This window comes from Mixophyes fleayi, chromosome 4, assembly GCF_038048845.1.
Source record: "Mixophyes fleayi isolate aMixFle1 chromosome 4, aMixFle1.hap1, whole genome shotgun sequence".
Classification (NCBI taxonomy): Eukaryota; Metazoa; Chordata; class Amphibia; order Anura; family Limnodynastidae; genus Mixophyes; species Mixophyes fleayi.
Genome location: NC_134405.1, coordinates 212085974 through 212113957, shown reverse-complemented (window position 1 = coordinate 212113957; position 27984 = coordinate 212085974).

Here is a 27984-nt window from a genome sequence, read left to right as displayed (position 1 = left end):
AACCACTGCATAGATGCTGTTTCCATAATTACCAAAGATGCTCTTGTTTCCATTGTCAGCAGCCACCGTAGTAGTTTTTCCTTGTTGCATGAAGTTTTAGAAGTGTGCCAGTTTTCTGTAAATTGGTCTTGAAAATGGGATTCTTTCAGTTTTTCAAGACACTGATAATGAAAGCATTTATTTGGCAAGATCACGTGACAAGGTCTTACAGACATCAAATAGACAAGCATAATCTGTTCTGTTTTTTTTTGTTTCGTTTTTTTCACAGAATTTGTTAAAATGTAGATACAGTAGATGTAAGACATCTCTATAAGGTCGCATTTAATCTGCATTTAGTAAACACCTTGTTTCTTTGACAGAAGCACACATACAGTAAGTCTCTTTTGTTAAATTTTTTTTGTGTGAAGTGGTTTTGGTTTTGGATCTGGATTAGCTTCGTGTTTTGGGTTTGATTTTGGTTTTGGCAAAACCGCCCTCGTGTGTTTTGGTTTTGGATCTGTATTTTTTAAGAAAAATTGCTAAAATATGCTAAAATCACATAATTTTGCTCTTTTTTTGATCCTACATTATTATTAACCTCACTAACACTAATTTCAAGTCATGTGTAGTCAATTTTGACCACCTCACAGGTCACAATATTATTTTCATACACTTTCAAACAAAGATTGCAGCAGTTCTTGCCAGTGATAAGAAAAAAGGCCATTGTCATGCCTGGGCATAAGACCAAAAATCCACCTCTTATGTGTGCATTATTTTTACACAAATCCTGACAACAGTTGTCTAGCCATTCGTAGCGTTTGTAAAGCCAAACTCAGTAGAAGTAGGGACCTTAACCATCTAGGATCCTCATCCATGTTACGGCATTTGAAACTAGTTCATGGAAAGCTGTTGGGAAACTCAGAAACTTATGTTAAAAAAATAACAACAAGCAGTCCAGCATCATCTTCCTCCCTTCTCTCATCTAGATCCCAGCACCTGCAATCTACATCCCCAAAATATTTTACTATTAATATTATCATTTATTTATATAGCACCACTAATTCCGTAGCGCTGTACAGAAAACTCACTGACATCAGTACCTGCCCCATTGGGGCTTACAGTCTAAATTCCCTAACACACACACTGAGACAGACAGAAAGACAGACAGATAAACACACACACACAGACTAGGGTCAATTTCTTAGCAGCCAATTAATCTATCAGTATGTTTTTGGAGTGTGGGAGGAAACCGGAGCACCCAGAGGAAACCCACACAAACACGGAGAGAACATACAAACTCCTCACAGATAAGGCCATGGTCGGGAACTCATGACCCCAGTGCTGTAAGGCAGAAGTGCTAACCACTTAGCCACTGTGCTGCCCACCTTCATCATCAATATCCTCACTAGTGATCAGAGTTAGTCCTGCATCCAAGTTGCTAAGGCTAGATGACTCCTCCACTAACCATGATTCCTCTGAAGAATTATTGAGTGTTAGTCCCGCTGCTGCTGCTGCTGCTGGGGGTGGATCTTCAACCCAGAAGAAGACTACTAGTAGTTTACAACAATTGACTGTTAAACAATCCTTTGCTGGAGTAAGAAAGTAAGAAAGGTGTCACCCAGTCGCAAAGCAGATCACAGACGCCATGGGAACTATGCTAGTATTAGATCTGCGTACAATATCCACTATTAATGCAGCTGGTGTTAGACAATTGCTTGAGGTCTTGTGTTCTTGTTACCAAATGCCATCACGACACCATTTTACTAGAAAGCTATTCCTCACATCTACCAGAAGGTTTGTAAAAATGTATTTATTGGGCTATAACATGCCATTCTACCCACTGTACACTTAACCACAGATATGCAAGTGGAACTGGGCAAACTAAAGATTATATGGCTGTGACAGCCCACTGGATTGGTGATTCGCCTTCACCAGCAGGAACAGCAGCAGCATGTACCCAAGTACGTCACATTTTTCTGAGGCAGTCTACTCTGTGTATCACTGTCTTCAGTAAGAGGCATATTATTGTTATTATATATATATTTATTAGTGTCAATAGTGTTATTGAGGACAAGGTCACCTATATAAAAGAGATGGGTTTTCAAAGAGCAACTAAAGATTTGAAGGCTGTGGGAAAGTCGGAGTGAGCGTGGTAGGGAATTCCATAAGTGGGGAGCAGCACGGGAGAAGTCATGAAGGTGGGAGTGAGAGGTGGTTATCAGAGATGATACAAGGCGCAGGTCAGAGGTAATACCGCTGACAACCTGTTTTAAAAACTAAGGGATGTCATTGCAACATGGCTGCTTCGACTCTCCTGAGGATATGTGATTTCTACTAACGCCACCAATATTGTCAGAGCATTACAGTGGAGGGAATTCCATCACATTTCCTGTTTTGCTCACACTGGTACAGAACTTTTTAAAAAATTACAATGATATGCAGGAGATGCTGTCTGTGTCCCGAAAAATTTAGGGTAATTTTCGGGATTGTGCAACAGCATGTAGGAGAATGCAGCAGCTGCAAGAAGACTAGAATTTGAGGGGGAATGTACTTTAGTCCAGCGAAGTCGTCACCTGTGAAGAGAGTGCAGACACTGTTAGCTTGAGTCAAGTGATTGCCTTAATTATACTTTTTGAGAAGCAGCTAGAGAAATTGAAGGAGGAAATTAAACTAAACAAATCAGCTAACTATATTGTAATTGTAGATTAAATACTTAATTTGCTTCACCAGGATCAAAGAACTATCCACATCTTGTAATGATGTCTCCTCCTTCGGTTTCTCTGGCAACTGCTTCTAGGAAAAAACTTAGCTTTCCCAAGACACCCAGTGGTGATGCAGATCAGTCAGCACAACATTTTGACATTTGGTCTCGTCTAAGAGAATTGACTAAAAATGGTGACAGCTCTGCCATAAAATGAACTACAAATTCCATAAGGAAGGCCATTATCGGCAATTACATCAAAGTACACAGATTTCTGTGATGGTGGATTACAGCGGGGATAAATTAGTATTGTTTGAGTAAGATGTACACAATGATGAGGGTGAATATGATGACGGTGTAGATTGCAGGTGCTGAAATATAGCTAAGAGAAGGGAGCTACCTGATGCTGGTATGCTGGTAATATTTTGGGTAGAATGGCATCTTGGACATTTTATGTTTTTCTACAGTAAACTTTCACCTTTTTTAGAGGGGTTATTTTTTCTTTAAAAAGGTACAAGCTTTTTATTTAAATATTTGTTTCCCTGACTTAAAACCACTACGCACTTGAACATAGGCTTTAGCACATGAGGTAGAGGGATTAGTATCATCATGACTGAGACTGGAGAGTGACAGCAACAATGTCATCCCTCCTGTTTCTGTATGGGCTATGGCACAGTAGAATGTCACTGGAGACTTTAAGAACTCTGACAGCTCTATTATTACAATTTCTGTTTCAGCACTGAACCCTGCCACCTCTCCTGTTTCTGAGTGAGATATGGTACAGTAAAATAACTGCAGATTTAGACCAAGACTGCCAGCCCTATTATTTCTATTTCAGCAATGACTCTTAGAAATGGAGCACTCCTCTTTGTGTGTTACCTATATAACACAGTAGAATTTGGCTGCAAATTCAGAAGACAAGCCTGCCACCCCTAGTATTTGTATTTCAGCAATGACAATTAGCAATGGAGCAATGGAGCTCTCCTCTTTGTGTGTAACCTATAAAACACCGTACAATTTGACTGCAAATTCAGAAGACCAAGCCTGCCAGCCCTAGTATTTGTATTTCAGCAAAGATAATTAGCAATGGAACAATGGAGCTCCTCTCTTTGTGTGTTACCTATATAACACCATACAATTTGACTGCAAATTCAGAAGACCAAGCCTGCCAGCCCTAGTATTTGTATTTCAGCAATGACAATTAGCAGTGGAGCTCTCCTCTTTGTGTGTAACCTATATAACACCCTACAATTTGACTGTAGATTTACACAAAGCCTGCCAGCCCTAGTATTTGGATTTCAGCAATGACAATTAGCAGTGGAGCAATGGAGCTCTCCTCTTTGTGGGTTGCCTATATAACACTGAACATTATGGGACTGCAGATTTAGAAGACCAAGCCTGCAAGACCAATTCATTCTTTCTATTTCAGCAATGACAATAGCAATGGAGCTCTCCTGAATTTCACTGTAGACTTTGAAGAACACTGCTACCCCCTCCTCTTTCTATTATACCTATGATGCTGCTCAACTGCTCTACAGACTGCCAAGAACTGTGCTACCCCTTCTGTGTCCATCTGTGAAATGGCGATGGATCGCCGTGGAAGGGGGTACTTATAGAAACCAAAAGTCTTGAGATCCGAGATCCGACGCTGTAACGATTCCGTATTGCCTCGTTTTCAATTCCGAGGGTGCACAAAAAATCGGAGCCAGCTCAGCTCGGTACTCGTATATGCTAAGTTCGGGTGTGTTTGGTTGTCGTGGAACCGAGCCTGAGCATCTCTAGTATGGTGGTCACTGACATGATCAATGTATTATATGTCAGTCACTAGGGTGCTCTCTCAATTGTATGGTGGTAACATGCTCTCTGTATTGTATGCTGTGCACTAAGATGCTCTCTGCATTGAATATCTGTTACTAGGATGCTCTGCATTACACAGACTAAATTCTATGGTGATCCCTTGGATCCACTCTGTAATGTATGGTTGTCACTAGGATGCTCTGTTTGCTCTATATCAACCACTAGGATGTTCTCTGCATTGTATGGTAGTAACTAGGATGCTTTCTGTAAGGTATGGAAGGCATTAGGATGTTCTCTGTATAATATGGTGGTCACTAGGATGGTCTCTGTATTGTATAACTATTACAGGGATGCTTCTATATTGTATATTTATTACTAGAATGCTGTGTTGTATATAGGTTATTAGGATGCTTTTTGTGTTATATGGTAGTCATTTGGATGTTCTCCTTATTTTATGGAAGTCATTAGGATGCTCTCTGTATTGTGTTGCAGTCACTAAGATGCTCTCTGTATTGAATATCTGTCACTATGATGCTCTCTGCATTGTTTGGATGGCATTTGAATGCACTTTGTATTATATGGCATCAGTGGCAAGAGCAATGTATTATATGTCACTAGAATGCTCTTCTATTGCATGGCGGTAACATGCTCTCTGTATTGTATTTCTGTCACTAGGATGCTCTCTGTGTTGTATATCAATCACTAGATTGCTCTCTGTATTGTAGGGCAGTAATTAGGATGCTTTTTATATTTTATATTGATCAACAGGAAGCTCTCTTTGTCATATATTGATCACTGGGATGCTCTCTGTATTGTATAGCAGTCACTAAGATGCTTTCTGTATTGTGTGGCAGTCACTACAATGCTTTCTGTATTGCATGATTATCACTAGGATGCAGTATGTATTGTATACTAGGATGCTCTCTGTATTGTATGATACTCAATAGTATTGTATTGTGATCACTAAATTGCTTTCTGTATTATGTAACAGTCACTAGGATGCTCTCCGTACTGTATGGCAAATTATTATACAAAACAGTATAATATCTGCTTTGTCTTACTTGCAGTACAGTTTCATGGAGCATTCATTGGGGTATTTTGTTTAATTCAACCAAAAAAACATCTGTTGAATTGTTGATGTTATTGTTTGCAAGTAATCACAGTTATATTTAAAAGTATGTGTTTTTGTTATCATTGAAAGCCACCCCTACCCTTAAGAAGATTTACAGACGGCATTAGGAGCTATTCTTAGGGGTAAGGGCATGACCACCACAGTTATGACAACCTTAAATTTTGGGGAGAAGTAGGCAGAGGCAATATGATTTCTATTTTCTTTTACACTGCTAGAAAAATTTAGAACCAGTGAGAAATTGACAGTGGATGAAATCCTAGTAACAATGATCTACTTTCTGGTGGACAGGTTTCATGCAACAGCAATATATTCCCAGATTCAAATATTATCTCTTCAATGCTAATCCTGGGAACTGCAAGCTGGTAGATGAAGCTACAACACTCATGTAATCAATGAGTATACAGCACCCATTGGTGTGCTGACTCTGTCTACTTGGGTGTGTTCCATCTACAGTGCAATAATTTGCTTCTTGTATGTTAGTTCCACCTACTGTGACAGCGTCTGCTTGCCATTGCTGTGAATCTGACTGTTGCATTGGCCTTGCTTACCACTATTGTGCCTTGGGCTAACAATGTGCTAACCATCACCTACATTTGTGTTGGCCCCGCCTACAGTAGCTGGCCATGTGTTGCACAACGTCTTATTACACTATGAGCTTGAATATAATGTTAATACGCCAAATTCCTTTAAAACATAGGTAACCACTGTTTTTGTCAGCAAGTTATCAAAAAATCAACGAAAAAAAACCCTAGAGTTATTGATATAGTGCATGGTGATAATCTCTCCTCTTCCCTAACTCAAAACATGCCTCCTATACTTTTTTCTCTCTATCCATTTCAGTCTATCTCCCTCTCCTCCCCAATTCTCTAGCTTTCAATCTCCCCTCTCTCTCTCTCAGCTTTCCTCCTGTTTGACTGTATTGTGCTGTAAGCATAATTCTTACAGTCCTTCCAACTCATGCTGTGTAGCATGTCCAGTTCAACCAATTTGCATGCATCACAGTCTCTCTTTCTAAGGACCTTCGTCAGTGAGATAAAGTTTTCTAAATGCTTATTAACAGCAAGTTGTTCTTCTTCTGTCCACAACCTCTTTTCAATTATTTGGGAACATGAACTGCATCTAAGGAACAAAGAAAACAGCAGTATTTTTCCTCAGGTACTCATCATCAGAGCCTGCACAGGGAAATAACATATTAGTATTTATGCTTAACATAATGCCATCGAACCCCACTAGTGGGTTGCGATCTTAACATAAGAACTAAGGCTCTACAGTAGACCCAAGGAAGGAAAAACACTTTCTGTAGGAATGTCCATGTCTTTGAGAGATTTCCTTTCTAGGCATCAATTCCCTTTTTCCATGGCAAGTATAGTATAGATATTTGCTAATTGTTGCCAGGTCTAAAGTGTTTTTGCTATATTCTGTAGTACTTTAAAATGTCCCATAAAGTTAGCAACTTGTTTGAACTTGTGTCAATGTAGACAGTGTCTACTTGCTTTCTCTATGTTAATCTCATTTGCAGTTATAAACTACTTTAGACAGTAGACAGTTATACCCTCTAATGGGTGTTGTTGCTCCCAGTTGTGCAAAAACATAGGGTTTTTGTCTTCTGGTACACCAATTCTGTCATGGGTCTTGATAAGGTTTTGATAAGGAAGCACACGTCTCTTTGGTAAGCAGCACAGACATTATCCTAGCCCGTTTACCTCTGATTTATAACCTGGTCAAGTTTCCTATAGTCCCCTTTTAAGCTCTGATAGGTTCTCATTAGGGATGAGCGCACTCGGATTTATGAAATCCGAGCCCACCCGAACGTTGCGGATCCGAGTCGGATCCGAGACAGATCCGGGTATTGGCGCCAAATTCAAAAGTGAAACTGAGGCTCTGAGTCATAATCCCGTTGTCGGATCTCGCGATACTCGGATCCTATAAATTCCCTGCTAGTCGCCGCCATCTTCACTCGGGCATTGATCAGGGTAGAGGGAGGGTGTGTTAGGTGGTCCTCTGTGCTGTTTAGTTCTGTGCTGTTTAGTTCTGTGCTGTTTAGTTCTGTGCTGTTTAGTTCTGTGCTGTGCTGTGCTGTGCAGTGCTGTGCTGTGCTGTGCTGTGCAGTGCTGTGCTGTGCTGTGCTGTGCTGTGTTCTGCAGTATCAGTCCAGTGGTGCTGTGTCCTGTGCTCTGTCCTGCTGAGTTCCGTAGTGCTGCTGGGTCCTGTGCCGTGTCCTGTTCAGTCCAGTGGTGCTGTGTCCTGTGCTCTGTGCTTCTAAGGACATAGTTATTTCCCCACTATTCCCAAGTTTTTTAAAAATAAAAAAAAAGTAAAAAAAAATAAAAAATTAAAAAAATAAAATAAATATATAATAATTATAACCAAATTTGCAAAACCAATCCAGCAGTATAAGTCCATTGGTACTGCAATATTACCAAGTTCACACATTCTGCAGTATCAGTCCAGTGGTGCTGTGTCCTGTGCTCTGTCCTGCTGAGTTCCGTAGTGCTGCTGGGTCCTGTGCCGTGTCCTGTTCAGTCCAGTGGTGCTGTGTCCTGTGCTCTGTGCTTCTAAGGGCATAGTTATTTCCCCACTATTCCCAAGTTTTTTAAAAATAAAAAAAAAGTAAAAAAAAATAAAAAATTAAAAAAAAAATAAATATATAATAATTATAACCAAATTTGCAAAACCAATCCAGCAGTATAAGTCCATTGGTACTGCAATATTACCAAGTTCACACATTCTGCAGTATCTTGTGCTACATATAATGGAGACCAAAAATTTGGAGGATAAAGTAGGGAAAGATCAAGACCCACTTCCTCCTAATGCTGAAGCTGCTGCCACTAGTCATGACATAGACGATGAAATGCCATCAACGTCGTCTTCCAAGCCCGATGCCCAATCTCGTAGTACCGGGCATGTAAAATCCAAAAAGCCCAAGTTAAGAAAAAGTAGCAAAAAGAGAAACTTTAAATCATCTGAGGAGAAACGTAAAGTTGCCAATATGCCATTTACGACACGGAGTGGCAAGGAACGGCTTAGGCCCTGGCCCGTGTTCATGACTAGTGGTTCAGCTTCACCCACGGATCTTAGCCCTCCTCCTCCTCCCCCCCCCTACAAAAAATTGAAGAGAGTTATGCTGTCAGCAACAAAACAGCAAACAACTCTGCCTTCTAAAGAGAAATTATCACAAATCCCCAAGGCGAGTCCAAGGGTGTTGGTGGTTGTCAAGCCTGACCTTCCCATCACTGTACGGGAAGAGGTGGCTCGGGAGGAGGCTATTGATGATGTAGCTGGCGCTGTGGAGGAACTTGATGATGAGGATGGTGATGTGGTTATTGTAAATGAGGCACCAGGGGGGGAAACAGCTGATGTCCATGGGATGAAAAAGCCCATCGTCATGCCTGGTCAGAAGACCAAAAAATGCACCTCTTCGGTCTGGAGTTATTTTTATCCAAATCCAGACAACCAATGTATGGCCATATGTAGCTTATGTAAAGCTCAAATAAGCAGGGGTAAGGATCTTGCCCACCTAGGAACATCCTCCCTTATACGTCACCTGAATAACCTTCATAGTTCAGTGGTTAGTTCAGGAACTGGGGCTAGGACCCTCATCGGTACAGGGACACCTAAATCCCGTGGTCCAGTTGGATACACACCAGCAACACCCTCCTCGTCAACTTCCTCCACAATCTCCATCAGATTCAGTCCTGCAGCCCAAGTCAGCAGCCAGACTGAGTCCTCCTCAATACGGGATTCATCCGAGGAATCCTGCAGCGGTACGCCTACTACTGCCACTGCTGCTGTTGCTGCTGTTAGTCTGTCATCTTCCCAGAGGGGAAGTCGTAAGACCGCTAAGTCTTTCACAAAACAATTGACCGTCCAACAGTCGTTTGCCATGACCACAAAATACGATAGTAGTCACCCTATTGCAAAGCGTATAACTGCGGCTGTAACTGCAATGTTGGTGTTAGACGTGCGCCCGGTGTCCGCCATCAGTGGAGTGGGATTTAGAGGGTTGATGGAGGTATTGTGGCCCCGGCACCAAATTTACTACCGGGGCCACTCCACTGTGCAGTCCATATTTAGGTGTATCAGATATTAAACAACGGTGACAGTTGATGCCCAATTTTTTAATTATATTGTGGCCTCGGTACCAAATTGTGTACCGGGGCCACCCCACTATGCAGTCCAGATACTTGTTTGGTGGAATTCAGACCAGTTGAGGGTTTTATTATTATTATATTGTGTGGACCACTCTATCTATACCACACTACAACTCTATATACCACTCTATTTCATACTTTAATTCTATTTCATACTTTAATTCTATTTAATACTTTAATTCTATTTCATACTTTAATTCTATTTCATACTTTAATTCTATTACTAATTACCATAAAGAGGAACAAAATAAACCAATTTTACCAAAAGTATAATATGACTTAGACTTACAAACACTACACTTGAAAGATCGTGCCTTTAAATGAAAAAGTCAGTCTTCATTGCACGACTATGTGCAACAGGGACAGTTTTTTGGGTTTACAAAGTCAAACAATAACACTTTGACCCTGTCTGTCTGGGATCTCAATGACGAATTGTCTGTACCATGTTTGGAGGAGGTATTGTGGCCCCGGTATCAAATTGGGTACCGGGGCCACCCCACTATGCAGTCCAGATACTTGTTTGGTGGAATTCTGACACGTGGAGGGTTTTTTAATTATATTGTGGCCTCGGTACCAAATTGTGTACCGGGGCCACCACACTACGCAGTCAAGATAGATAGATGCGTATTGCGTATCATAGATAAAGTACATTCAGTGGTGTGGGGCAAATTGAAAAATATTCAAAATGCACTGACATTATCAATAACAAGAGGTTGTCACACGCTAAAACTCCAACATGTATATGATGGAGAGGATGGAGGAGCAGCCGTATGTGTAGTGTAATGCAGATCTGTTGAAGGTTTTTTATATATTTTATTGTGGTGCCCAGTGCCCACTCCTCTACGCAGTCCAGGTACATTTATTGGTGCGAATCATAAAAGTTCAGGGTTTTTAAGATATTGTGGTGACCCACTCCTCTACGCAGTCCAGGTACAATTATTGGTGCGAATCATAAAAGTTCAGGGTTTTTAATATATTGTGGTGACCCACTCCTCTACGCAGTCCAGGTACATTTATTGGTGCGATTCATAAAAGTTCGGGGTTTTTAAGATATTGTGGTGACCCACTCCTCTACGCAGTCCAGGTACATTTATTGGTGCGAATCATAAAAGTTCAGGGTTTTTTAATATATATTGTGGTGACCCACTCCTCTACGCAGTCCAGGTACATTTATTGGTGCGAATCATAAAAGTTCAGGGTTTTTAATATATATTGTGGTGACCCACTCCTCTACGCAGTCCAGAAAGATACCTTGTTGCAACGTTTTGGACTAATAACTATATTGTGAGGTGTTCAGAATACACTGTAAATTAGTGGAAATGCTTGTTATTGAATGTTATTGAGGTTAATAATAGCCTAGGAGTGAAAATAAGCCCAAAAACTTGATTTTTAAACTTTTTATGTTTTTTTCAAAAAAAAATCCGAATTCAAAACCTTAAATCCGAACCGAGACCTTTCGTCAAGTGTTTTGCGAGACAAATCCGAACCTCAAAAATAACGAAAATCCGGATCCAAAACACAAAACACGAGACCTCAAAAGTCGCCGGTGCACATCCCTAGTTCTCATACACATCAGTGTTGACAAGTCATCCTAACGATGTATGTTTACAAGAGTAGGTTTGCTGCTTCTCCTTCTCCTTTTCTGTTTGTATGGTATGATTTGAGTTTTTAGTATGATTTTGAGAGTTTCTGCATATTTTAACTGAAGAGGCTAGATTTCTTCCAACATTTATTTTGTCTTTTCTCAGAATTCTTGAGGGACTTTTGCAATGTCACAATGTCTTTTGTCACAGGGATCACATCCATTTTGTTCCGCATTGCCTGATGCAATATATTAAGAGCATGGCTAGACACATAGATGTTCCATTGCGTGGTGTTTTGTTTTACAATTGTCATTCATGAGACTTTCTCCAACCACTATTTCCACTCTTTAAGAAAGAGTCAATTGTTTAAGCCAGGAATGACATTCTATATTTATTATTGGATCATCAAAGCCACAGTCTCCTTACCAAACTAAACAGTTCTTTTGTGTGTACTCCGACGACACCATAGAGCAAAAATTGTTCACACAAAAAACTGAACTTACTAGGCTAAAAAGGATCACCCTGATATTACTACAGCACGTTCATATGTCCGTACCATGCTACTAAAACCAAAAAGTTGTGAGCACTGAGTTTTCGGTCCTCATTTGCCAAAAAGTCCTCATTTTTAGGTTTGTATTCATACTATGGTCTTCATAAGTATAGCAATACAAACACATACAGTTTTAATTTTGCTGTTGTGCTTTACTTTTTCAGTAACAATCTATCCTTGTTTTGCATTTCAAATTTACTTTTTTTGTTGTATGTTTTACTTTGAATCCAATGGAAGAGGTAAAGTATAAAGACAGCAAAAAATAACATGTGCAAAAAGCAGAATAGAAGCAGAAAGCAGAAAAACCATAAAACTTTAAAAAAACAAAACAAAAAATAAAACACAACTAAGATAAAACACTGATGTGTCTAGGCCCATATACTGCACATATTTTACTAAATGTGTTTGGCAGGAATCATAAATGTGGTGTTAAATATAGTCTCACCTTTCTTACGCCAATTTCCAAGTGTCATATTTTGCTGGTTGCTATGATAATTTTTATCTATTTTTTTTATATGAATGACCCCTTCTGAATTTAATTTATATTATCTGAAGAACATGATGATACTTCACTACAGTATTTCATTCTCCCATGAAAACATTAAGAACATAATGTCTACCTAGTCTGATAATTGCATTATTATTGAAAGTTATTCATAGAAATACAAATTGACTTTTTAATAATGTCCTGGGAAAGAACCTCTGATGTATGTTATGTTCTGTCTGGCCTCCAATATGCTGTTTTAATTCCTCCTTGTTTCCATATTTACTGAGCTAATTCCTGTGTGGTTTCACACAACAGTATATTGCAATATACAATACTGTGCAAAAGTTTTAGGCAGGTGTGGAAAAATGCTGCAAAGTAAGAATGCTTTCAAAAATAGAAGTGTATATAGTTTATTTTTTATCAATTAACAAAATGCAAAATGAACGAACAGAGGAGAGATCTAAATCAAATCAATATTTGGTGTGACCACCCTTTCTTTGCCTTCAAAACAGCATCACTTCTTTCTCCCCTCCACTCCCTCTATCTGTTGGGGTCCTACAAGGCTCTGTTCTTGGCTCTTTTCTTTTTTCATTGTACACCTCTTCTTTTGGGGCACTAATTCGCTCATTCGGCCTCCAAAACCACCTCTACGCTGATGACACCCAAATCTATATCTCTTCCCCTGACCTCTCTCCTTCTGTACTATCTAGTGTAATCAACTGTCTTTCTGCTATCTCCACATGGATGTCCCATTGCTACCTAAGGCTCAACATGTCCAAAACAGAATTTATTATCTTCCCTCCTGCCAGAGTCACCACCTGCCCTCAAATCTCCCTCACTGTCAATAACACCACAATTTCCTCAGTCTCCCAAGCCCACTGACTTGGTGTTACACTTGACTCCGCCCTCTGCTTTATTCCTTACATCCAGACTCTCTCCCAGTCCTGTTGACTCCACCTTAAAAACATTTACACTATACATCCCTTTCTTATTCAGCATGCTACCAAAACTCTTATTTATTCTCTCATCATCTCCCGTCTTGACTATTGCAACCTCCTGCTATCTGGCATTCCTGACACCCATATATCCACACTCCAATCCATCGTAAATGCTGCTGCAAGACTGATCTTCCTCTCTCACTGCTTCACATCAGCTGCACCACTTTGCAAATCCCTACACTGGCCCCCTGTGACCTCCAGAATCAAATTCAAATTACTCACCTTTACCTACAAAGCCCTGAACAACACTACCCCTGCATACATCTTAAATCTCATATCAAAATATTCTCCCTTCCGCCCTCGTAGATCTACCTCTGATCCGCGCCTTGTTTCGTCTCTGGTAAACACCTCTCACTTTCTCCTACAAGAGTTCTCCCGTGCTGCTCCCCATTTATGGAATTCCCTATCAATCAGACTTTCCCACAGTCTTCAAATCTTTAGATGCTCTTTGAAAACCCATCTCTTTGCTAGAGGTGACCTTATCCTCGATAACACTATTTACACTAATGCACCCTCACAACTATCCCAATCTCCACTCTGAGACACATTTACTTGTTTCAGCTGTGCCCTCTTGCACTTAGAATGTAAGCTCTCTAATGAGCAGGGTCCTTCATACTCTTTGTTTTCATGTCTACATTTATGTTGTCTACCTTCTATGTCTCTGTTTTATGTATGTACTGTCTTCCCTACTGTACGGCACTGCGGAGCACTGTGGCGCCTTACAAATCTATGATAATAATAGGTACACTTGCACAGTCAGGGATTTTTTAGGATTATAGTCAGGTATATAATTAACCAATCATACCAAACATCATTTTCATATGTAGATTGAAACACAGTCATTAATTGAAACAGAAACAGTTGTGTAGGAGGCATAAAACTGAGTGAGAAACAGCCAAACTCTGCTGCACAGTAAGTAATAATAAAAAAAAAATGTTTTATCATTTTAGCACAGGCAGTACCTTGTCTGATCTGGACTTTCAAGTGCCCGTGGTCCTGTATGGTAGTTGTGAAGTTGCTTGTTCTTTTTTTCTTTGCAAGACTTTATAACTTGTTTCTGTGTATGCTTATTATGTTTGAAATAAAATGTATCCTAGTACACATGCCTATTACATATAGTAGTGATTATGTTTATAATAATTTCATGGAATGTGCTGATGGACACCGAGCAGTGGTGGAAGTGGGGGTGTATACAGTGATATGCCATACTGCCACTTCTCCTACTGCCTCCATTGTAAAACTATCAAATTCAATTCACCTTCATCCCCACTTACAAATTTCCATACCGTCACTTCTAAATATCCACTTCGACCACTGGGCACCAAGTATAAGCAATGCAACTATTTCAGTAAGAAATGTTTGTTTGAAATAGAAAAGCAATTAATATTCTAGGGTCCCTTGGTGGACAGCATGTGTGGGAACTGATGCATGCACAATGAAGCACCGTTTTAGAATTTTATTTTTGTTGTACATTACCTCCTAAGGGCTTGATGCCGCGTTAGGAGCAAAGCAAAAAAAAAAGGAGCAAATTTGCACCTTGGCAAAACCATGCCGTCAGAGAGAGACATCTGTCCCTGTGAAGCGGCGAAGATGCAGGGACCTCGCCTGACACAATTCCACCACACATGAACACACACCAACACATGTTCAGACAACATGTTAGAACATGGACAGGAGAGCATTTCAGTGGCAAATTATAATTATTCTGTTCAAGCTTCTTTTGCACATATTCCAGCATAATCAGGTGGAAGTTGTCACGGGCACTAGGAGTTTTACCCAGAATTCACCAGGTGTAGCTACACTTACCAGAAGTGCGCACCTCTGGGTAGTGTGGTGAATGAGTGGAACCATACAGTAGAATAGAGGAAAGGAATGTCAATAGTATAAATGCTGAGTCTTGGCACCGTGGAACTGTGATGGTACAGCAGTTTAGTAAACAGGATAAAATGAGGAAAGAGTCCAAGTGCCTTAGCACGCAGGTAGCATATAGCAGGCCAGTACTTGATAACTGGATAACGTTAGGCAAAGACCAATTAACAATATAGTAGAAGAGTCAGCGACTTGCAGCTACAATACAGAGGCACTTGTAGACTTTAGTCCAGCTAATAGGTACCATACAGAGTAGTAGCTATATCACAAGGAAAAATGAATGGTCTACAGCTGGTAAGTTTTACCACGGATATGTAGAGAAGACTTGTCCAGCGCAGGTGTGTAACAGAATAGCGTGAGTGGTCTGCAATTGGCAAGTTGTACCACTGATGTGAAGGAAAGACTTGTCCAGGCGCAGACATGGAACGGAGTAACGTGAGTGGTCTGCAATAGGCAAGTTTTATCACTGATGTGTAGAGAAGACTTGTCCAGGTGCAGGCGTGGAATGGAGTAACGTGAGTGGTCTGCAATAGGCAAGTTGTACCACTGATGTGAAGGGAAGACTTGTCCAGGTGCAGGCGTGGAACGGAGTAACGTGAGTGGTCTGCAATAGGCAAGTTGTACCACTGATGTGAAGGGAAGACTTGTCCAGGTGCAGGCGTGGAACGGAGTAACGTGAGTGGTCTGCAATAGGCAAGTTTTACCAGTGATGTGTAGAGAAAACTTGTCCAGGTGCAGGCGTGGAACGGAGTAACGTGAGTGGTCTGCAATAGGCAAGTTTTACCACTGATGTGTAGAGAAAACTTGTCCAGGTGCAGGCGTGGAGCGGAGTAACGTGAGTGGTCTGCAATAGGCAAGTTTTACCACTGATGTGAAGGGAAGACTTGTCCAGGTGCAGGCGTGGAACGGAGTAACGTGAGTGGTCTGCAATAGGCAAGTTTTACCACTGATGTGCAGGGCCGGATTAAGACACTGTAGGCCCCTGGGCTAGGGGTACTGTGAGGCCCCCATTTTTCAAGTGACTTATGCTTAATCCGATATTATTCGGGGCTCGCCAGTAATATCGGATTGGGCATAAGTAGTTTGAGCTGTGTTCCTTTTAATATACCAAATCATTATTTTCAAAATGCCAAAAAGAAGTTAAATACAAAATTTTATTTTTTCTTACAAGGTTACTTATAAACAAATAAAAATCAAAAATTTGTTTTGCGTAATTTCTTTGAAACAAATTGCTCTAAAACATTGTTAAATTGTAAGTCCTTTAGAATATCATTTTCTATTGCCATAAGAGCAAGTCTATTGAGTCTTTCTTGTGCCATTGTGGATCTGTAGGCATTCTTCAAAAGTTTCATCTTGGAGAAACTCCTTTCTCCAGTCGCATTAGTTATCATCAAGCACATGTAAATCCGCAGAGCTATTTCAACATTGGGGAATGAAGAAGTTAAGCCATTGTTTGCTACAAGGTTGTAGATATCAGAAGCCCTTAGAGATTGAGCATTTTGCTTGAATTCATCAAATTCCGCTACAAAGTTCTTGAAGTGAAGAATTTCGGCCACAAATTCAGGCTCTGTGTCACCTGAGTAAATCTGCTGAAATTTGGCTGCTGCTGTTGAAATGGCTGCATCACTCATTGTTGGGAATTCAACCAGGAAACCAAATAGTGAGTCAACATTTTTGTATGCTTCAATGCGATGTGCAAGAGCTGAACATCAGTTATCTATGATGGGTAGATATGTTTCCACCTTAAACTTCTCTCTTCCTCGCAAAATAACATCTTTAGCATACCAACACTGCTTCCTTTTCTTTTCGATTGTCGCTTATGTTCATCACAGTATTGTGCATCTCCAACTTTATCTTGTGCTTTACTTTCAAACACTTCAAACTGATTTCGCTGTGTCATCAAAAAATCTAGTAGAGATTTAAAAAGTTTAATAGCTGTTTGAAGCTCCAGTGTTTCACCATGAAGTGACTTGCTGACTTGATTGAATCTCTCTAGTATGACAGCCCAGAAGTCTGCCAAGAGAACGGTTTCCAATTTTGCCAGTTGTTTGAGAATAATATTTGCCTCATAACATGTGTCAGCTTTCTGATTACAATCTTCTGAGATTAACCGCAAAGCCTTTTCAAAAGAGCTGTAGCCTTTAGACAGAGCCTTTACAGTATCAGCCCTTGCAGACCATCTAGTATCGGATGTCCTTTTAGCTACTAATGTAGACTGACTTCCATATTCATCCTTGAGGCACTGAAGCATTACTGACCAACGTTGAGTGGAACCAGAAAAGAAATTGTACATGTTTTGTATTAGATTAAAGAATGATATTGTTCCAATGCAGCTTTCCACAGCCCATACACCTACTATGTTGAGGGAGTGTGCAGCACATGGAATATAATGCGCAAGAGGATTGATATTTATAATATGTGCTTGCAGCCCTTTGTAGCATCCTGACATGTTTGATGCGGTCATAGGACTGTCCTCTTAGATTAGCTACATCAATACCAATTTGGTGGAAGTATGTTAAGATAATGTTGGCAAGAGCTTCTCCAGTGTGACGTACCATGATGGGAATAAAAGTGAGAAAACGTTCAACAACCTTATAATCTGATTTTTTAACATACCGAACAACTACAGTCAACTGATCAGTATGAGAATTGTCAGGTGTTGAATCAACACTTAGGGAAAAGTATTTGGCTTCCTTGATTTCTTCTACAATGGTTTTCAAAACTTTGTTTCCCATAATCTCTATGATTTCCTCACATATTGTTGACGATAAATATGAAGCTTTTCCTCTTCCTTGATTACCATATTTTGCTATATGTGAACTAAGAAAAGGATCATATTCAGCAAGTAATTCAAGAATGCCAAGGAAGTTGCCGTTGTGTTGAGAATTGAGTTCTGTATCGCCACGAAAAGCTAATCCACGGGATGACAGAAATTTGATAGTAGAAACTACTCTTTGCAGTACTTTTGCCCAGTATTCCTTTTCCTTTGTGAATTCAATTTCCATTATGGAATCAATTCGTCCAAGATCTTTACCCCTAGAAATCCATGTCATCATAGAGGTCCTATGTCCATTGCTTTTTTCATGTTCTGAAATGCGTGTAGAAGTATGTTTCCAATCTGAAAATCCACCATGAGAAAACTGTGTTTTCAGTCCATGAATACCATCAAAGAGAACGCAAGCAAAGCAATATACATTCCCTGTTGAAGGAGAATACACTAGCCATTCCCGTTTAATTGTTTCGCCAGTTATGTGTTTTCGGAATATCAAAGCACGTGAACATTTTCTTCTCTGATTGGAGTATACTCTTTCGGATAGAGAAAAGTCATCATCATGGTGCTGGCATTCCACGGGACCTTGCTTCCACCAAAAGTCACGTACTTCATTTGTTATATTGTCAATTGTCCACAATCCAATGTCATTTTGATACTCAAATGCATGGTTATCTTTCCTCAGATGAACAATCTCAGATTCAATCCCTGTGGCATCAGTATTAGAGACATCCTCAGTAGAGACAACCTCAGTTATTGTGTTATCATGTGATGCACTTGTTGTTGGCTGTGGCTGCTCTTCTCCTGTTGTTGTTGGCTCTGGCTGCTCTTCAGCTACTGTTAGCTCTGGCTGCTGTAATGCTGCTGTGCCTGTCTTGGCTTTAAATCCAAGATCAAATAATTTTGGATATTGACTGAGCAGTTCTTCATACTTTCGTGTCTTCTCCTGTTGTCTTTTTCTTTTGCTTGCTCCACTCTCAAACTTCTTCTTCTCTGACATAATGAATCTGAAAAGGTGAAACTATTAAAAAATATCAATCCATCAGACCCTCACCCTTTGCCAAATCATTAGATGTCCACGCTGCAGCCACGTCACCTCCCCAGTCATTACCCCACCCTCCAACCTCAGACCCAATGTATCACCTCAGCAGCCACTTCTTCTACTCAGTAACACAGTGGATTCCAAACTTTTTCAGTTCAAGGCACCCTTAGGGTCTCCCAAAAATTTTCAAGACACCCCTTAGCCAAAATAATTACCTTGCTTACCACTGGCCCTGACCAAGGCACCCCTGTGAGATCTCCAAGGCACCCCAGGGAGTCTAGGCGCACAGTTTGGGAACCACTGCAGGAACATATTTGAAGACATTGTACCAGTAGCATTATAGTAGAGTATTCATTATGTACTGGCTAGAAAGGAAAGAACACTTTCATCCAGATGGTAAATAATTTTCTTTTTAGGATACCCTTAGCAATATAAAACAAGCCAGAAATAAATTAGCTTCAGACAAATTGCACTGTAAGGAACAACATCATGTACATTAGTATATATTAAATCTTACTTGTAACTTTTCTATGAAGTAATATGGAAGCTTTCACGTATCATAATAAACAAAATATGCTGATAAATATGGATATTTACTGGCAAACAAGGGGACATAAATGTTGCCAACACCAGAATTATTCTTCCCAAAGTCGTCCTGTCAATCATACAGCTTGAGGTCATGATATAGCATCAATTTCCAAAGCCAGGCCAGAAGAACTGGAAAATGGCAGAGAACAGACAAAGGGCAGACAGACACGACCCCCTGGATTTGGTTTCAGTCAGTACAGAAAGAGAATATCAACCTATTACAGACCAAACTTAATATCATTTCATTTGGATTAATATCCTTAATTATGGAGTTAACCATGCAGACTTCACCACATTGGTGAAGAATTAATTGCACAACATATTCACTCAATGCTCAAGTCATATAAATAACAAAAATATATATGTGAAGAAATAAAATGTAAGCACATTAACATTGTATATTTTTTACCTGAGGTTACCATTGTAGTTGAGACATTAAAATGACTTACATTAAATCATATCTTATACCAAACAATCACAGCGCACAACACCCTTAGATGATTAAATCATACCTAGCTATCATGCAGACAGAAACATCTAACATTGAAATAAATAGTACAACAGCCAGCCTCAGTAAACTTACAAATTATTCTGTAGAATAAGAAAGTGTCTATCTGCAGCCAGTGTCAGTATCCATACTGGCTTTCATCAAAAGCCCCCTAAAGATATGGAGCTACTACACTAATACAGAATACAGACACTTGCCACTGACCCTCTGCACATAAAATATTCTATAGTCCTTCACCAATAGCAACAAGCATATATTAACAAAGATATTTTGCAATAGCATGAGTCCATTATAATAGCGACATGATGTAATATCTAACATGTTAACAGATCACGGCAAAGAGGCTTCAATATTTTGGCACAATTCATAACATAGCCAGCACATAGGGGATGAAACGTCTTCTACTTTAATAATTCCCAGCCGTGTGGGTCCAGAGTTCTCACATAAAAATTAACAGCAAAAAACATTATAGTGTATTGTGCTCCAATGGATTATTACATCACCACGTATTTAGTGATTCCCCTGCATGCACACCAATAGTTCTAAAGTATACCAAATAAGTGTGCAAGCTGAAATTCAAATAGCTCAAGGAACCAGAAAAACAGGAGATAGAGAGGTATAAAAGATGGTGCTAATAATAATAATAGGGGTCTCTCATCTGTTTTGGTCTATTTTGGGATTATTGCGTGTGAATGCAAGGGAATCACTGTACACATGGTGATGTCATAATCCATTTACACATACTAAACTATATATTTTTTCTCTTATCTTTTTGCCTTTTTGCTATTCATGATCTACCCCACCCCAGTCATGATAAGCTCCCAACAGTGCCAGCCATCACCCTGCTGCAATGCTCTCCCACCCCTCCCCCACAGTCATGATAAGCTCCCAACAGTGCCAGCCATCACCCTGCTGCAATGCTCTCCCACCCCTCCCCCACAGTCATGATAAGCTCCCAACAGTTCCAGCCACGCCTACAATGATCTACCCCAGTGCCACTGTGTCAGCCCAGCCCTCCTGCAATTATCTCCCCCAACAGTGCAAAGTCTGTGTGTGCCAGCCAGCCCCCAACCCCACCCCTGTAATTATCTACCCAAACAATGCACACTGTGCCTGCCAGCCCCCCGCCCCCTGCAATTATCTCCCCCGGGCCCCAACAGTGCAAAGTCTGTGCATGCCAGCCAGCCCCCTGTAATTATCTCCCCCAACAATGCACACTATGCTTGCCAGCCAGACCCCAACCCCCCCCTGCAATTATCTCCCCCAAAAGAACACACTGTGCCAGCCAGCCCCCACCCCCCCCAGCAATTATCTCCCACAACAGTGCAAAGTCTGTGCATGCCACTGCCAGCCAGCCCCCTGCAATTATCTCCTTCCAACAAACAATGCATGCTTGCCAGCCAGCCCCCCCTACCCCCCTTGTAATTCTCTTCCCCCAAAAATACAATGTACGCTTGCCAGCCAGCCCCCCCCACCTTGTAATTCTCTTCCCCCAAAAATACAATGTACGCTTGCCAGCCAGCCCCCCCCCACCTTGTAATTCTCTTCCCCCAAAAATACAATGTACGCTTGCCAGCCAGCCCCCCCACCTTGTAATTCTCTTCCCCCAAAAATACAATGTACGCTTGCCAGCCAGCCCCCCCTTGTAATTTTCTTCCCCTAAAAATACAATGTACGCTTGCCAGCGAGCCCCCCCCCCTTGAATTTTTCTTCCCCCAAAAATACAATGTGCGCTTGCCAGCCAGCCCCCCCCCCCTCTTGTAATTCTCTTCCCCCAAAAATACAATGTACACAGACTCTAGAGCTTACCTCAGTCTTCAGCGATATTCTGACTCAGGCTCTGCTCACTCCCTGCTGTCTGTACTGTCCGTTCCACGGCGCCCAGCTGTCTCCTTACTGAGGAGATCTCGTGAGAGTGAGATAGTCTCACTCTCACGAGATTTCCTCAGTAAGGAGATTAATGAGCGCCGCGGACGGACCATTGGCTGCAGGCTGTAATTTCAGGTGAGTCACAGTGACGTCACCTTCATTCATTAGGAGTCGCCGACTGCGGTACAGGCTGTAGCGCGTCCGGCGGCTCGCTACTAGTAAACATAAAAGAAAGGGCCCCACGGATGCCCGAGGCCCCTGGGCTATAGCCCAGTTAGACCTCGGGTTAATCCGGCCCTGCTGATGTGTAGAGAAGACTTGTCCAGGTGCAGGCGTGGAACGGAGTAACGTGAGTGGTCGGCAATAGGCAAGTTTTACCACTGATGTATAGAGGAGACTTGTCCAGGTGCAGGCGTGGAACGGAGTAACGTAAGTGATCTGCGATAGGCAAGTTGTACCACTGATGTGTAGAGAAGACTTGTCCAGGTGCAGGCGGGTAACGGAGGTAGCGAGAGTAGTCTGCAGCGGGTAAGTTCTACTATCGACGTGGAGAGGAGACTTGTCCAGGAGCAGGCAGGTAACGGAGGTAGCGAGAGTAGTCTGCAGCGGGTAAGTTCTACTATCAACGTAGAGAGGAGACTTGTCCAGAAGCAGGCAGGTAACGGAGGTAGCGAGAGTAGTCTGCAGCGGGTAAGTTGTACCACTGATGTGTAGAGAAGACTTGTCCAGGTGCAGGCGGGTAACGGAGGTAGCGAGAGTAGTCTGCAGCGGGTAAGTTCTACTATCGACGTGGAGAGGAGACTTGTCCAGGAGCAGGCAGGTAACGGAGGTAGCGAGAGTAGTCTGCAGCGGGTAAGTTCTACTATCAACGTAGAGAGGAGACTTGTCCAGAAGCAGGCAGGTAACGGAGGAAGCGAGAGTAGTCTGCAGCAGGTAAGTTCTACTATCGACGTGGAGAGGAGACTTGTCCAGAAGCAGGCAGGTAACGGAGGAAGCGAGAGTAGTCTGCAGCGGGTAAGTTCTACTATCGACGTGGAGAGGAGACTTGTCCAGAAGCAGGCAGGTAACGGAGGTAGCGAGAGTAGTCTGCAGCGGGTAAGTTCTACTACCGATGTGGAGAGAAGACTTGTCCAGAAGCAGGCAGGTAACGGAGGTAGCGAGAGTAGTCTGCAGCGGGTAAGTTCTACTACCGATGTGGAGAGGAGACTTGTCCAGAAGCAGGCAGGTAACGGAGGTAGCGAGAGTAATCTGCAGCGGGTAAGTTCTACTACAGATGTGGAGAGGAGACATGTCCAGGAGCAAACAGATAACACGAGCAGAAACAGGAAACACCTCAGAGTCTCAAGGAATGAGAACCAAGAACAGGCAAAGGCAATAGGGCAACAGGTGCCTTAAGTACTGAGAGGTGATTAATTACCCAATGAGACTAGAGGCGAGGTATTAACAGTTCAGGGTTTCTGCACATGCGCAATCTTAGTCAAGATGGCGGATGGCCGCGGCTCAGGAGAGGCGCCGGCAGGAGCGAGAGAGACCCATGTCCTAACCTAGAGGCACTAACAGTCCGGTGAGTGACAGAAGTATTATAGGGCAAATCAGCTAAGCTCCATCATTTTCTCTCCATAAGTAGCAGAATTGTGTGGGTCTATGTCCTCGTTTCAAAAAACTTCTACATCATTTACATCAAAATAGTTTTTTTGGGGGGTTATCCTCGATTGTCTCATTCCGTGTGAGGAGATATTGGTGAAAGTGATTTTTTTTGCTGTTTGAATGACTGACGAATTTTTCACGAATGACAAGTGCTGAAAAATATAGTATTTTTGTGTTATAAATAAATACACCAGTTAATATTAGAATGTATTGGGTATTTGTAAACATAGCTACTTGCACAAGAACTGAAAATAAAATATTTTGCAGCCGTCGGTGTGTACTAAGTGTGTAACATATTTTAAAAATAAATAAGTGAAAAGATAAATTAGGCAGACAATGCTGCAGTGCTGTTTACACAGCTTTGTTGCAAATACAGTCTGCATGTAAGAATAAAGTGGTCTGGTCCACTAATAGTCAGTGTCATGGAGAAATCTACAGACCTTTTCCCTTAGTACATTACAAAAGCAATGACATCCAGTTTTGGTATTGACACCCCATGGTGGCTGAATATACCAACTCTATTTGAGCCATTAAGAATCCCTCAACAAACATTGCTAGTCTGAGCACTTATCCAGGCCAGAACCACCTGCTGTCACTCTGCAGTTGAGCCATATGAAACGTATTGATTCTGTGCTGACTGCGTCGACCAGAAAAGAAAAGCAGGAATGGACAGAAGAAACATCATGTACAAAGATTAAATTAGTGTGAACAGGGCATTTGAATCCCCAGCTTCAATACCTGGAACTTCTACCTCTGGACCAGGTACATATGGGGATATGGTAAAAGCCATTAACTACGCTTTAGAGCCTATTATGGCCTCCCAACTTTCTAATATTACAGCTGTTATTGTGGAGTTAAAGAACAGCTGGCTAATACCTTTAAACAAGTAATGGCCAACAAACAAAAATAGGAGAAATGTTTTCGGACATTGCCATTTTCGAAAAAGCATTCCACCCTGTTTTGAGAGAGCCAAGAACAAAGTTTGTGAATAATACATTGACAACTTTGAAAATTGGTCCAACTGAAGCTATATATTTGGATGACAGGAAAAATATGAAAGGCATAAGCTGCTTTAATTAATTACTAAACAATTATACCACAAATTGTCAACATGCCCTTATCAGAGGGTTCCTTTGTTGTGGAATTGGCACTTATAAAAATACTTTTCTTGTTACAAGATTTCTCCACAGATGTAAGTAAAGCAACTCCTATAAGCATAGAATCAGTGTCAGGAGCAACGGCGGTGCCCACGTTCGCCACGACTTACTGCCCCTGGTCTCTGGTGTCCCGGCCGTCACTATGACGACCGGGACGTCACTTCCGGTGTCCACATCACAGTTGCCTAGGCAACAACCGGGATACCTGTATCTCCCTGCCACCAGGCCCGGCCAGCTGTCAAACAGCCGGGCGTGTGCGCGCAGGATTAATTAGGTTCAGCCAAATCATGGCTGTTTAGTTTAGCAGCTGGGCACTCTGCTTTCTCATTTGACACTGTGTCAGTATCTATTAGGCAAAACCTGGGAGCACTTGCAGGGCCTTGCTCTGATTGGCCCTTGGCACTATTTAAGGCAGTGAGGACTGAGCCTCACTGCCGGTTATAGCATTCTGTTTCAGTAATGCTGCCTGCTCCTGTGCTATTTTGGTGTTGAACCTTGGATTGATTTCTCTGTGTATGACCTCTGCCTGTTCCTGGACTCTGAACTTTTTCCCTGTGACCCTGACCTCCTGCCTGTACCTAGACTTTGAACCATTGCCTGTGACCCTGACCTTCTGCCTGCACCCGGCCTGTGACCCAGAACCTGCTTGTGCCTGATGTCTCCACCATTGCTCTGTCCAGTCCGCAGATCTCTGGCCTGTCTCTACTCCCTGTATTACCTCCTGTACCTGTGCGCTGCTGTGTGAACATAAACTTGTACTACACTGAGTGTAAGCCCTGGGGGCATCCGAGTACCTGTGAGCATAACTAGTCTCTATGGGAAAGGCGGCTGCTATAGGTGAAGACCTCTCATACACTGGTTGCCATAACATTATAACCGGCCAGTGAAGATTGGAGGTAATTCTGTCATGGACGACAGCGAGACAAACCTTTCTCCAGCCCAGGTCCTGGCAAATCAGATCCAGGCCTTGTCACAAGTTGTCCAGAGCTTATCTCATCGCTTTGTCATCCCAAGAAGAGTCCTCCAGAAACCCGCAGCTTCAACAGGCCTTCTCTGGCGTCTTTTCGGAGCCGAAATTTAATCTGCCCGAAGTTGCGGAAGGCGGATCTGCATGACGTCACAGATCTGGAAATAGGGAGCCGGTTAGCGGGACCTCTCCGCGATCGTGCTTTGCAAATAAGGTTCATATTTATTAACTATTATAGCTGTTAGCCTCAGGTTGTAAGCGGGAATTCAGTTGGAGATTTATTATAGATTGGGGTAGTCGCACAATCCGGACTACTGGGACAGTCATAGCGGGCAATTTAGATTATTCCACATGTGTGGGAATCTCACAATCGGGCTACTATTCAGAGAAACTGCCCTCATTTGTGGATATTTTTACTTTTATGATATTCACAGGCACCTTTCTCTAGTACACAGGGCCCATGTGAGATAACAGATATTGAAAGTATCTACCACTACCTCCACTATTATTAATATGTGGAGATCTCATAGCTGAGCTACTTTATAGAGAGATTGCCTTTACTTGAGGACATCCCTAAACCAACCATACAGGCATCTCTGGTTTACACACAGTGTTCATGTGAAATAACAACTACATAAAGTATTCACTACCAATTTCATAACAAGCCTGTTTTAATTATTTCTCCTGGATAAAGGATGTGAAATAAACCTAGGAATATACCATATAAGATGCATATGATTCCATCTTTATATACATGAGATTAACAATAAATGGCTATGTCATTATGTGTGGAATAACTGTTTAGATCTATTAACCCATTTTTGGGGGATCTTATGCCCTAATGAAACAATAATATTAACTTTATCACTACCAACTCCTCCCGCAAAATATGGGACATCTCTAGAATATATGAGAGTGTTCCAAATCTTATATGTGTGTATATATATAACAGCACCTAATCCATATGGGGCTAAAAATAACCCTTTGATAACCACAAGGGCAGCTATAACTGTTATGAACCGCTATTGTAATTAGACACAAGACGTCAATTGTCAGGGGTCCTTATACAAAGAAAGAAGGTGAATAGAGAATACATTAGTTCTCACGTATTTAATTCTAATATGAACCTAATACTTAATAAGGATAACCGTGTCTCCCTATGGGTCATTTTTAATTCTCTAAACACTACGTTTCAATCTTTTTCACCTCTATATTTTAATATTCGCCAATCTATATGACATTTGGATATTTAACATAATAATTTTTTAGTAATAATTACTAATAAAGTTGATTTTACAGTGACAATTTCTTAAGACAGGAGTGCCTCACATACTACTTTATTCAGCTGATATCTATTATCAACTGTATCTTTTTCATGTCTGGATCTGCTTCTCTGGAAGCAGATCTGCCTTTGGCAACTTTAAGGAGAGTTGCAAGTTATACTTACGTCTGACACCACGCTCCTCTGGCTCTGAACAGCAGAGAGTCGGTATTATAATCTCTTTACTCCAGGGCGATCCTCAGTCCTCCTTACAAACTGTGGATGCCTTCTTCCAGGCCTTGGGTCTACTATATGACGACCCAGACAGAGTAGCCTCAGCTGAGTCCCATCTCCGGGCATTAAGGCAAGGACGGTGCTCTGCTGAGGAGTATTGTGCAGAATTCCGGCGGTGGTCAACTGATAGTGAGTGGAACGATCCGGCGCTGCTGAGTCAGTTCCGTTTAGGCCTTATGGAGCAAATCAAGGACTCCTAAGTTCAGTATCCTGCGCCTACCTCACTTGATAGTTTGATGCAACTTGTAATCAAGATTGATTGCCAAATCAAAGAGAGGAGAGCTGAAAGAGAGTCATCTATACCTCCTTGCTCACCACCTAAGTCTGGTTCTACCTTTCTGGACACCCCTGAACCCATGCAGTTGGGCGCTTACCGTCTGCCTCCTGAGGAATGTTCCAGACGGCGCTCTCTGGATCTCTGTTTGTATTGTGGCCAATCGGGCCACCTAGTTCGTTCCTGTCCTGTCAAGTCGGGAAATGTCTAAACCTAAGCGCTAGTGAAGAGGTGCGCTTAGGTCTCCAAGTAATCTCTTCAGAAAACTCTTTGTTAGTCCCTGCACGCCTAGTCTTCAGAGATCGTTCTACTGAATTGTCAGCCTTACTCAATAGTGGTGCAGCAGGTAACTTTCTGGAC